Source organism: Alligator sinensis, unplaced genomic scaffold (genome assembly GCF_000455745.1).
Source record: "Alligator sinensis unplaced genomic scaffold, ASM45574v1 scaffold254_1, whole genome shotgun sequence".
NCBI lineage: Eukaryota > Metazoa > Chordata > Crocodylia > Alligatoridae > Alligator > Alligator sinensis.
In genome coordinates this window covers 1,412,668-1,426,239 of record NW_005841953.1, presented here as the reverse complement: position 1 = coordinate 1,426,239, position 13,572 = coordinate 1,412,668, and positions in this window count along the sequence as shown.

Sequence of the window (13,572 nt, the reverse complement as noted above, 5' to 3'; positions counted from 1 at the left end):
CTTTCCCTTCCGCATGGACAAACATCCTTCCATTTTATTGGAGTTTTTTCAATAAGCAAACGGTAGTCTCCTTTTGTAATACCCCATCGTTAACCATGTCTTTTTATAGGATTTCATTATGTATAGCACTTCTAAAAGGAGATGCCTCCACTCTGGACTGGACACTGGTGTGAAAAGTATAACGCATGCAGATAAGCCATGAGGCGGAGTTCCTGGGACTAGTCATTTTATCTGTCACCCTCACTATGTTTTGGTGGCCAAATACTGTTGGGATAAGTTTCTGAATTGCATCGGGAAGTGGAAACCTTTTACTGTGCAATGCAGTACTTGTAGGAGACCTTTTTGTTCCATGTTTACTATCAGATTAATTGAAATTTTTTTAGTGTGAGGATTTTGATTTACTGAGTCTTTTGATTTAGGACATTCAAAATGTCCGGGATATAAATTTAAGGATTATAGTGTCAGGATTTTGTCATTTGGCCTTAGGTTGGGTCCTCTTAAAATGTTTAAAATGTATCACATCTGGTGTGCCACAGGGGAAAAAAATAAAACCATGTCCAGAGTATAAATGTGGTTATGGTCAGACAAGTGACTGTGTGAAAATGGCATGCTCTTAGTCAACAGATCTGTTCTCTGTGTGTGTTACCACATTCATGTGTGTATTTTATTGACACAAATAAGCTTTTCATTACTCCATTTAGCATGGGAAAGGCAGTGAAGCTGTGGGAGAGCAAGCTTGATTCTTTAGTATCTTGCACATCATAAGCAGAATTAACTAAGTTCCAGTTGCGGAGTCTTTATTATTAATGATGAAGATGATGCATGATCCAGTTTGACTTCCAGAGGCAAGAACTGAGTATGTAGCACTGGTAAATATTAATAAAAACAAAACAAGGACAATACCATCTTACTTGCAAACCAGTTTGATCTGGAAGTCATTGAGAGACAATAAACATGAACATGAAACCCAAAATCATTTTTACAGCATGTTATTTTCAGAATATGACCACACTTAAGTGAAATAAGTTCAAAGAATAATAATAAAAAACAAATAGGCCCGATCCATCTTAATGATGAAACTGAGATTTCTTTGGAGGTAGGTGAACACTGGAGAGTGGCTGAGGAGTGAATTCATGATATTAAATGGAAAATCATCACTAAAAAAATCATAGAGGCTAGCAAAAAACAAAAGGTCTAATGTAAATTAGAATCCATCTTTTAATATCTGCTATTCATGGAATGATCAGCTTAAGAAGGATAACCAGAGATCCTGCTCTTTTTTTCTTTCAAGGACAGCCCAACAACGCAGTGAGCCAACTGAAAGTCTTGATCTAAGCTTAAACTCTTAGTTTTCTACTGCTGTAAAGGACCATCTCACAAGGAACTGCCAAGTTGGTATTGCACAACCTCATGAGAAATGATTATTTCTTATATATATATATTTCTTGTAAGATCATGCTTATGAGAAATAGCTTATAAAGCCAGCACTTCTTTTAAGTTGCAGATAGCAAGTAGGCCTGTGCAAAGTGGCTAGTATTCGCTTTGGATTTGGATTCAGCCGATTCGGGGGTAGTGATTCGATTCAGTGATTTGAATCACTGTCCCAAATCGATTCGGCCAAATCTCCAAATCGAACGGGCCCCATCCCCCGCCTACTCTCCCAGCCCTGTCAATGGATGCCCAGCCCCAGTGTCGTGGCACTTCAAAAAAAAAAAAACAAAAAAAAAACAAAAAAAAACAAAAAAAAAGCACTCACTGGCTCCTGCCAGGCAGGGGGGTGATCCCCACTGCTCCCCACTGCCTCAAGCTGCTGGGGACAGTGCCACAAGCCCCCAGAAGCCCCAATGGCTGGTGCAGCAGCTGCTGAGCCTGGGGGGTTTTTTTTTTTTTTTTTTTAAGTGCCAGGCTGCAGGGGCAAGGCGGGGCAGCCATTGACAGGGCTAGGAGAGCAGGCGGGGGTCAGGGGGTGCTCAGGGGGACTCAGAGAGCAAGCAGGGGATGGGTCCTGGTGGGGGTCCTCCTATGGTCCCTTCCCCACTTCTCTAGCTTCCCCCTCCCCCCCCACCCTTACTTACTGGCATGGAGCCTGGGTCAGCTCCCTGCAGTGCTGAGCAGGGACTGCCCGAATCTGCGAAGCTTCTCCGAACCTTCTCTGAATCATCTCTGAATCGATTTAGAGACTTTGAATCAATTCTGACCTTTTTGTTGGTCTCCTGATTAAATTCAGATTTGGAGATTCGGCCGCTGAATTGGGCCAAATCTCCTCTGAATCGAATCAGCAACCGAAGTTTGCACAGCCCTAATAACAAGAACATTCAGATGTCCCAAGGTCCCGGAGATGTGCTCGTCCTAGAATGCATTGCTTCTCTTGGTATTATACGTGTACAGATTCCAGGCAAGGACTTAGTTCATAACATTACCAAGGACTACAGGCTCTATTCAGAAGTGAGGTGTGGGACGAAGTAAGTTACATCTCTGTAAGTTTCCAAGCAAATCTGGGAATATGAATTTCAATATGAGAAGATGCTGGAAGAAGCTATATGTTGGAGTAATTTGGTTTTAACTAAGCCCTCCTAAACTTTCCTCTGAATCGAACTCTGTCTTCCAAGGTGATAGTATTCAAGTGAATAATATTTCATATGTTTCTGGTTTACTGGTTAACCAACTAGTAATTTATGTGTGTGGGGTGAGGGGAGGGGTGGAAGGAGAGGGGAGGAAGAGGGAGTGATTAGGAGTGTTGATTAATGTCATAGGCTTTCATCTTTCTGGCTTTAGAAATTATTACTCTTCAGTTTCCATGTGTTCTTTCCTACAATATTTCACTTGCACTTGTTCTGTATTCTTCCTGTGATGGGAGTCTCAATGGAAAGTACTATGTCATGTAAATAATATACACATGACAGTCTATTATTTTGTATGGTTATTAACCCCTATGGAGTTGAAAGCTTTCTGTTTTGCCTTAATGTAAAATCCATGAGCATGTTCCCATACAGACAATTAACTATATTTTTCAAACCTATATTTCATAAAACTTAGAAATGAGTTTCCTTGAGAACACTAAAGACATTTGTAGCATTTCAGTGTCAAGATCATACTTGGAACCAGATTTTCTAACTGGCCCTGTCTTTATGATTACTAAAAGTAAAAGCCTAAGTCCCAGTGCTTTTACATTTTGGGGTGTCGCATGTATCTGCATCTAAAACTTCCAGGCCCAATTTTTATATAACTCTATTAGCTAAACATTTGCAAAAAATGTTACAGTGGGTGTATCTACATATGCATTAATGCGTTTTTCCTAATTCCCATTAAATTTAGCACCTCCAATATGAGGTACTAAATAAATGTGAATTAGGTTGCCCTAATGTGAAGTAGCAAATGCACATTTGTTTTAAGTGACACTTAATGTGCAGTAGCCTATTTTACTGCACATTAGCGTATTCATATGTTTTTTAACATGATGCTGTAATGTGCAGTAAAATTGGCTACTGCTCATTAAAATGCACGTGTAGACATGCCCAGTGTGGCATTTACAGTGTTCCTCAGTATCCAGGAAAATCATACTGGCTCTTGCCCACTGTAATATTCTTAACTTTGCACTTTTTTCTTTCAGAGCTGTCTTTTACCCATTTTTGCTGTAGCAATTGGATTGTTTTATTTTTAGATTACATGAGATTCCTTGGCTAAGTCTGTTGTTTCATATTTTGGTGCATTTTAATGAATGCTTGGGTTTTAATTAGAGATGGCCCCAAAACGATTGTCCCTCTCAGGGCAGGGAAATTTCATGGGTGGGGAGTTGGAATTGAGTCATTCTAGTACAAAGATGTTCTCAAGGCACCTTATAGATACATTATAATACCTAATTCCTTCCTCCTTTACCTTATAGCTTTACAAAAATGTTCACAGTGCTATTAAATTAGCTGTTGTAAATTACAGCTTATTTGGACTTGTAATGGTTTTGAAAAGTGCTAAAAATCCTAACCATTGTATTATGCAAGCAAGAAGTGTGACTTTTTAAAGGCTCATAATTAGGTCAAGTCAAAATAAAATGTCATTGATCAACAGCTGCTCATTACTGAGGAGCATTTCTGCATTCCAACTGTTTCTAGAAAGTCTTGATATTGCAAGACATTTGAAAAACTTTCCTTATAATTTGAATTTTTCCCCCCACACCCTGTTTTTGAATGGCTGAACTCCCCCCCCTCCCTTTTTTTTTTCCTTTTTAAATCACCTTCAGGCAGAGGCAAGGAGTAAAAATATTTAATCTGAAGTGACAGCCATTTTAGAAGGTTATTAGTGACAGAAAGCAAGAGTTGATTTGTGACATTAACTTTAATGATCAATCCTGCAGGACTTATTTCTCTGGAGCACCTTATTTGGGGATTTGAAAACTCCTCATATATACTACTGAATTAAACTCCATCCCTATGAATTAGACAACTAAAGGCAACCATATTGTACAGAGGAGGATACCAAGAAACAGACAAATTAATCATTTGCTCCAAGTTACTCAAAAATTTAAAAACTTGCCCTAAATTTTTTCAGATGTCTACAGCAAAACCAAGTACATATAATATGTGTAACTTTTTCTACCTCAATACAGTCAAAATCCTCTAGGCTCTGACAGTCTGTATTGGTAGAGGGTAGCTGTTAGCAGCCCTGGATTTGGTTTTGTCACTTCTCACCTATTTAGCTATAAAAAGCAGCTTTACCTTACTGAGCACAAGGTGGAAAAGGATATATATTACTAAGCTGATGGAAAGCAACTACTGTAGACCAGAGAACGGACAGCATGATATCACAGCAACATCCCATCCTTCAGAAAACTATCCCTGCAGTAGTCAGAAGTTTGTTTTACTCCTCTGTCAGCACATCTACATGAGAGACATTATTGTGCAGTAAACTAATCTATTACACAGCAAAGTGTCAATGTCTACATGTGCGTGATTTACTGCACAGTAAATTAGTCCAGTGTGCAGTTAGCTAGTACCTGTAGATACAAGTACTAGATTAACTGTGCAGTAGCTATTGTGCAATAGTGCACATGTAGACCCTGACCAGGAGCAAATTTGCTCCCAGTCAGCAACACTAACAGAGGGGCAGCCTCCTGCTTGGGCTAGAGCCATGTGCCTGGGAGTTTCTCATGCTACGTGGAAGTGATGGCTCTTTGGCTGTCCCAGCTTGGCCATTACACACCTGGCTTGACCCACTGGTGCCTGTGCCAGCTGCTGCCTGCCCCTGGGGATCAGCTCCCAAGAGTGTGGGCATGTGCCAGCACCAAGAAGGCTGCCTGCCACCATGGAGGGAGTGGGGATGAAGGGCTCAGCCAGTGGCCACCGGTGGCAGGGGCCACCCAGCTAACTTATCATGGTCCCTGGGCACCTGGACAAACTGGATATAAGGAAAAACATCTTCACGGTTCCTGTGACCAGACTCTGAAATAGACTCCTAGCAGGGGTGGTGCAGGCACTTATACTGAAAATCTTCAAAAAGAGACTGGATGCACACCTTGCTGGTGTTATTTGACCCCAGCAGTCTTTCCTGCTCAGAGCAGGGGGGCTGGACCCAATGATCTCATGAGGTCCCTTCCAACCCTAAACTTCTGTGAATCTGTGCATGCACAATCCTTGATCTGAGGCCAGGAGGTGAACAGCCACTTGATACAGTGCATGTTAGCTCTGAAAGTTGCAAACTCTCACAAAGATCCTCTCTCTCCAGGGTCTGCAGGTCCAGCAGCTGCATGTGGGGGAGAAGCACCAGCCACCTCCAAGGAGGCTGCCACTGTTGGCCGGTATGTGCCACTGTCAGCAGTGCACACAAAACTGCACTCTCCTGCTGGACCAGCTGGTCACTGCGGCAGAGGAGCAGCTGGCAGACTTGCAGGCCTGGCATGCCCAGGATGTGGAGCATGAGTGGGAGAGGGACCATGAGGGCCGCACCTTCTGGGACAGGCTCCTCACCCTTGAGGTGAGACACATTGTTCTCCTCAAGAGCCTGCTCAAGGTGCAAGAGCAGCAGGCTGCTGTGGTGGCCTGGGCATTGGAGGCCATGAGGAGCACACTGTGTCTGGACACCATCCTGTCCCTGGCAGTTGCCATCATGCCACCTGTGGTCCAGCTCCTGACCCTGTCTGTCCCCTAGAAGCCACCCATGGCCCAAGCCTTGGCCTCAGCCCTGGCTCCTGTTCCTGTCAGCTGCCCATAGCTCAGCCCCTGGTTCCAGCCCCAGCCCTGCCTGAACCCTGGCATCCAGCTGTGTCTCTATGTGACCCCTGGCAGCCTCCAGTGGCTCTGTCCCTGGCCTTGGCTCCAACCCTGCCTGCCCCTGGCAGTTGCCCATGGTGTAGCCCTCAGCCCTGGCCCCAACCCAGTGCCAAGCCCTCCAGTGGGCTTGGGACAAGGTGCAGCAGTGCCTGCAGTGGCTCAGACCTCATTCCCCTGCTCCTGAGCCAGGTCCCCTGGTGGCTGGGCCCCCAGCCTGGGCCACCACTCACTGTTTGCCCAGGCATCATGTGGCCTCTGAGTGGGAGCTGCCCACAGTGGGAGCAGCACTGCATGCAGGTCCTGCTGGCCCTGGCCCTATGGTGGAGGAGGGGGGGCATGCTGCACAGCCTGAACAGTGGCCACCTTGTCCCTGGCCAAGCCCCCAGCCTGCTGGCCTCACTGCAGCATCTGTACCCACAGTGGTGTGGCCAGAGGCCAGGGTGCTCGGTGCCTCTCCTCAGGCTCTGTCCCATAGGTGTCTCTACCCCTCTGTTTCCCCTCTGCCCTGGGAGGGCACGCACCATACTGGGCATAGTTGCATGGGGAAGAAGGTACTTTATTGGTGGTGGGATTAGGAGTGGAGTCAGTTATTGGAGAGGGAGGGCAGGAAGAAGCCTGTTGTTGGGGAGGGAATCTGTTTTTGGGGAGGGAAATAAAGACTGTTGCTTGAAACTATCTGTAATATGTGTGGTCTTAGGTTGCCCTGTGGGCCTGGGGTGCATGGGCAGCTGCTCAGGCTCCCTACTGTGGAAGGGTGGGGGAAGAAGTGGTTCATGAGCACCTAGTGGACATGATGCCTTGTCCACTGCTGTCGGGGGCAAAGGAGGGCAGGGAACATCCCTGGTGCATTGGCCACAGGCTTCCTCCTACATTTCCTGCCAGCCTGAACCTGCCCTTCCCTCCCCGCTCCCCACCCGAGCCCCCTGGCACCCAGGTAGCTGTGGCTGGAGCCTGCAGCTCACCCTGGCTGCCGCAGTGGGGCAGAGCAGGGCAGGAGCAGGCCTGGATCTACCTATTCCCATAAGGAGCAAATCTGCTCCCAATAGGGTGCGTGTGTAGACATGTTCCTGGGGAAGGCTTACTACGCAGTAATCCTAAATCACATTAATAACATGTGTAAATGCACTATGTGTTTAGCAAGGTTCAACCAGCCTGTGGTCATTGTGGCATGAGGGTTCAACCTGCTGCCATGGACATATTTGGCAACCCACTCACAATATCATATCCGCCCTATATGGAATACAGTTTAAGAAAAACGTGGCTGTACATAAAACACATTCTCAGAACGTCAGGGTAAGTGGACAAACACTTGACTGCATACAGTGTCCCAACTCCCTAAGGCAATACTGGGAAAAGCCTCATCTCAGCTCCTGGCAGTATTTTTCTTAAACAAACGTCACTTGGCATCTTTGTATTTCACAAAGATCACAGAAGAGCCAACATTTGTAATAAAGCTTAAAGACCAAATAAATGTGTGGTTTACCTCCCAAGGTTTCTCCTCTGGTCCTGTTATCACTGACAATGGAGCCAGTGTTGCAAGGGCAGTTAGGAGAGACTAATTTACATGTGTGCTATTAAGAAAAATGCCTGCCTCCTTAGATTTTAAAAGGTTTGGCGTTGGTTATTTTTTTAATTGTGGTAAAATTCAAAATGTTTTTAAGGCAGCAGTAGCCTCTGTATCATAAGCACTAGTTGTGAAGAAAATGCAGTGTAAAAACTTAAATGTCATTTTAAGACAGTAAGACATTTTGGGTTTTGGTTTTTTTTTCTGCTTTCACACTCTGTTAATTCTCTGATGGAAGGAAAGTAAATGTTGAAGATGCTGGAGCATTATTTTAAAATCTCCACCTGGTTAACTCTTACCCTGGTTTAAATGTGCATGGCTCTTCTGTGTGTGTGTGTGTGTGTGTGTGTGTGTACAGAAATGCACCTATTTGTGCCAATAGGGATAGCATAAGTTCTGGAGTGACCTTCTCCTGGGACATTGCAGTTTTCTTCTTAGCAACAGCATTTGATCTTCAGAAGAGCCTCTGTTGGCAATATTTTTTTTTATTCTTCTCCCCTCTTTTTTTCTGCTTCTTCCACCATCTGGTAAGTCAAATTATGTTGTTTTTGTTTGGCCACACCCCCTCACGCTCTCTTCGTACCCTCAGATTTTTTTCCTTCCCTCTGTCCAACAGCCCCCATGCTGAATGCTGTCCAATGATCATGCAAGCAAGCTGGAATTTTCCCTTTTTTATTGGCTTAGTAAGCACACCTCAGAGGATGTTTACCTCGGAAGGAAAGCCTTACATGAAGCTCACAGGCGAATGGAGGACTGGTCTCAGATTTTTTAAGAGAGCCTAGAGGGGTTTATATGCCAGAATTTCATCTCTGGTGAACAATGCACTGCATTTTAATTGATTCCTGCACAGTGTCTTGTACTGATGAAAGGGACATATCCCAAAGAAACTCAGTCATCAGAAGTTCCACATGCGCACACGCAAATGGCCTTGAAATGATTGCAGTGAGACTCCAGATCCTGCCTTGGTTCCACATTGAGCTCCAATTAACTGTTTTACCAGACTCCATCTCTCATGATAACTATGACATCAGTCAACTACACCCTGATTAATATTCCTTCCCTAAAACTGTATCTAAACCTGTTTCTCAGTAACAATGAAAAAAACTCCAGTCTTCTTTCTCAGAGCAAATCTGAAGTTCTTTATTCTAGAGTCAACATTAAATTTGCTAGAAGTTAGTATTTCAGATTTGTAAGGTATTTCTTACTCAGCTGAAGACAATACAGTTATCTTGTATTTATGCTTTAGAAAATATTCTCAGGAGAGAAGCATAAAGATTCAGTAAAAGTGTTTAAACTCTGCTGGTTTTTGTCTGGGTAAAGGGTCTGGTTTGGGTAACCGGTATTATAACATTTTGCACTATTCCTCATTATTCTCGAATCCTGATTTTTAAAACTTTTTATTTTTATGTTTTCATGAACACTAACAAATTCAGATAATTGTTTTTCTACTAATTGCACCATTTTCTCACCAATCACATCATTAGACTAAATTCACATCTTCCTTCCTTCCTTCCTTCCTTCCTTCCACTGCATGAAGACTTTTGATTTAATCAAGAACTTTTGATTAAAAGTATTCTCCATCACAAAGCAGGTCACTCAAATCTGTAGTCTTACTGGCATCAAGAAAAATACATATTTCAAAACATATATGGTTTTTCAATATGACATTTAAGAAAAAATTATTCTCTGATTTTAAGAACAAACCATATATACTGGAATGCTTTTTTTGGGAACAGCTAACATAATCATTGTAATATGGCTCAGATTGATAAGAAGGGGAAGGAGGTTCATGTCTGCTCAAGAATAGCTATGGCACTGTTTTTCCTTATGTTTTTTACATGCCTTGATCCCAACTTGTGGAAAGCAGTTCTGTTGGGCACAGTCACCTTGATCCATTCAGTCATTGCTATTCCTGCTGGGGCTGTCACAGTATACTGGCTAGCTTTGTGATCTCAGTCCACTTAAAAGAAGACTGAAATCATCTTCCTTCACAATGGTCAATCATTTGCTTGGGATCCCCAGTTTCATTCATCAGGATTACCCTGAAGACAGCCCAGGAGTAGCTTGTAGAGTGGGTTTGCTCCTGGCCCCTTGCACTCCAAGATCTCGTATTGTTTTGAACCACATTCACAGCCACTGTAAACTGGTGCCACTTCATTGACGTCAGTAGTTCAACACCAAGTTTATACCAACTGAAGATTTGGTGTAGTTCATTGCCAGACTGTGAATACCACACTCCTACTGGTCAGAAGTTATTCAAGCAACTAAACCCAGGTGTATGAATGAACTTGGTCAAGTAATTTGTTACTGGTGTGAGCAAAACACTTGTTATCTGGTCCTCACTTTGTTGTGAGATGTTTTTCTCCAGACCATTCCTTCTGTTTTTAGAACCTGTGAGGTGTTTTATACTTTCTCCTCTCATTTCAAGGCAGAATCAATTCTTTTAAAAATGAATTGTTGTTCTTGTTGATGTATTTCAAGGTATTTCTGGCAATGACAAATATATATATATAATTTCTTATACATACATACATATGTGTATATATATATATGTGTGTATGTGTGTATACATACATATATACACACACATGTGTGTGTGCATGTATATGTATATATGTATGTATACACGCACACGCACACACACATGTACACACAGTGCAACAAATGCTATCTGTTGTTAGCTTCTAAATTGAGCTTTCTTCAGGATAAGTTAATAGTGTTCATTATTTCAACCAAATCTTTTTTTTTTCTGCTTCTAGCTAAAATTGGACATACTGGCCTATAAGTTTAAAAAGTGACTGGTGAGTTTGCCTGTCTAATGCAAACACCATATAGGGGCCTGATATGCAGAGAGAAAATGCTCAGCACTTTCTGAAAATTGGCCCCACTTACAGTGTCTTAAATTAGGCACCAAGGAAAGCCAACCTTATGAAATCACTTGTCTCTTAAAAAAAGTTAGGCTGCTTTCTTGCAGTATTATTAAACTTTAAAGGTTTACATTCACAATCAAAAATGGTAATAAAAAAACATAGTCACACATTTCAGACCTACTTTAATGCAGTAAAGTGCTCTTTTGCTGTGTGCAGCATGATTGTATGGTGTTTATTCAAACCTTGTGTGTTCACATGAGTTTGATGTTAATCAGTTGTAATTGCATAATTACACATCAGTGCTGAGAAATCTTCTACTGGTCTAGAAAAAGTGCTTATGTATTGCTGGGCTCTGTAGTTTCAAGCCATCATTCCTGCGGTCCTTGGTCTTTAACAATCCCATCAGTTTGGCAAATGCCCAAAGCATATTTAGTCATGAACTCATTACTGATACAACAGGCAACACAGTGCATAAAACACCGTGCTGCCCACGGCATTCCAAAACAATATGTTCTGGAATGCTTATCTTAAATTCCATCTTGTTATTATTTTGGCACATTTGTGTTAGTGGACTTGTCAACAGATAATCAGAACCAACGAGCAATGTTTTAGTCAAATTATGTCATTGCACTCCAAATTTCGTCCTCCACATGTGAAAAGCATTCTATTCTGGGTGGGGGGGAAGGGGGAGGGGAACGGGGAGGGCGACACAAAAGCAGAAAGAATGTAGTCTAGTTTTTTTTCTTTTGAATAGTAATTTCCAGTTTTTGATAGGTAAAGGAGAGATTAATATTAGTCTTATTAGAAAAGGGTCATCACAGCCATGAGATGTCCATTCCATTCCTAATGCAACCAGTGACTCTCAGCATGACTGACAACGACTTTTTATTAATAGGTTCCCAGCTCTTCTGTAAAACTAGGCACAAGGTGGGTGTCCAAGATTTGTCCACAAAATTAAGAAATGCCACTGAAAATGTTGGCGTTGATGTCTCTGTGCTTTACTTTATCCACAGTGCAGTGGGGAAGATCATACTTGTCTGAATGCATACCTTTGCCTTCCTCTCTTTCTTTTTGTTATGGGATATTATTCTGGTCATGTGATATAAGGTGGGGTGGATTTAAGATGCTAGGGAGGAGGGGGAACCTATTTATTAATTAAGAGAATTCTAGAACATGGTACTTAGTATGAATTTTTTTTCCTGAATCATTTATGGTAGGTTTTGTTTTAGAAGTGAGGAGAATTTTAAAATATCCCGTAGAAGGTAGTTTGGTATAAAAGGCAGAATGGGTGAATAATAGATAACTGAACTCTCAGATGCAGCCAGAAGGATATTGTGCATTTCTTCTTATATAAAGACAAAGCAGAAAGGCAGAAGCCAAGCTGATTTCATTTACAATGGAGAGTATCAAACCTTGGCATTCTCTGAGATGTTCGTATTGTAACACTCCTTGGAGTATTATCCAAATGTTGAGATGTTTCAAGCAACTTTTTTTAAAATTTAGATCCAGATCAGTCTAGCATCTTTTTAAATAAAAATATTGCACTTTTGCATTTCAGCATTACCAAAATATTCCTGCTAAACACAGAGTTAAGCAGGCCTGCTTTCTCTTGCATATTGAATCTTCCAGTGTTACTAGGTTTCCCTTTCCCAGGATTTGTTTCAAGGAGTTACCAGTTTTGATGCACTGATATCTCTAATAGTCATTGCAGTTAGCATTGTAGTCACCCTGAGCTGGATATTCCCCTTTTTAATAGTCTGCTGTTTCCATAGAGATCTTTTTTAACGGTCTAATTGATTTCTTCTCAATGTGTAAAAAAAACCTTAAAAATCGAGAGTTCCCCAAAAGTGCGAGCTTGTTATACTGCATCTTTCTGGAGCATTTGCAGTTTCCAGCTGTTTCTAGAACTGTTGAACTCATGCCTTCTTTCTCTATATCTTTTTCTTAAATATCATGCTGTCCCTGAAAGCCCTTCTCTAATATAATTAGCAATAACAAATCTACAGCGATGACAGAGTCCTTAAATTGAGATACTGGGTTTGTTGTGACTCATTAGAAACTCTCTATCCCTCTGAATCAAGTTGCTTACTAAAAGGCTGACTGTGTTATGGGCAAAGAAAGGTGTGAGTAACCCATGCCACTCACCATCAGCGCTTTGAGAGCCCTCTGGAGATACCCACGTTGATGCTGAATACGTCTTGTTTTAGGGGGGTGTTAATTTAAATGTTGGATGATTCACTGCCTCCTGCTGTCTCCCTGTAGTGTGGGCACAGTGTTCGTACATTTGAATGCACTGCTTTCTAATCTGCTCCATCTAATGTCCATCCTCCTCCTCTTTCTTTCTTTTTTTGTTACTATGTAGTCTTAATCCTCCCAGTTACCTTGTAAAATAGTCCATTCATTCCACTGGTCTTTTATCAGGATCCAAGTATGTGTTCCACACTTCCTGAGTGGAATTATTCTACATCTAAAGAGCGGTCTTGTAGAAGCCACGCGAGTCATTTCCATGACTTGTGTCAGTCTTTCATCTGCTTTCAGAGAAAAATCCGATTGGTGGCCTATTTCAGTTCAGTAGGACCAGACAGCAGGTAATGCTGACTTTGACTAATACTGGCTTAATTTTAAAATTAAGACTTCTATCTAACCAGAATGAAGAGTATATTTTTCCAGGAACGCTGAAAATACTTTACATTTATGTATTTACTGGGAGGTCACAGAGCCATTCACTCCAAGAGAAAACATATTGCAAATGACTTTTAATGGTCTTTTTAATGTTTTTGAGCCTTAAAAATAAGGAAGTGTCATGGATTTCTCCTGAGGTGAAGACAGATTTGTGGAGGGGGGGGGGGTTCATTTTATCAAATTGCTTTCTTTATAA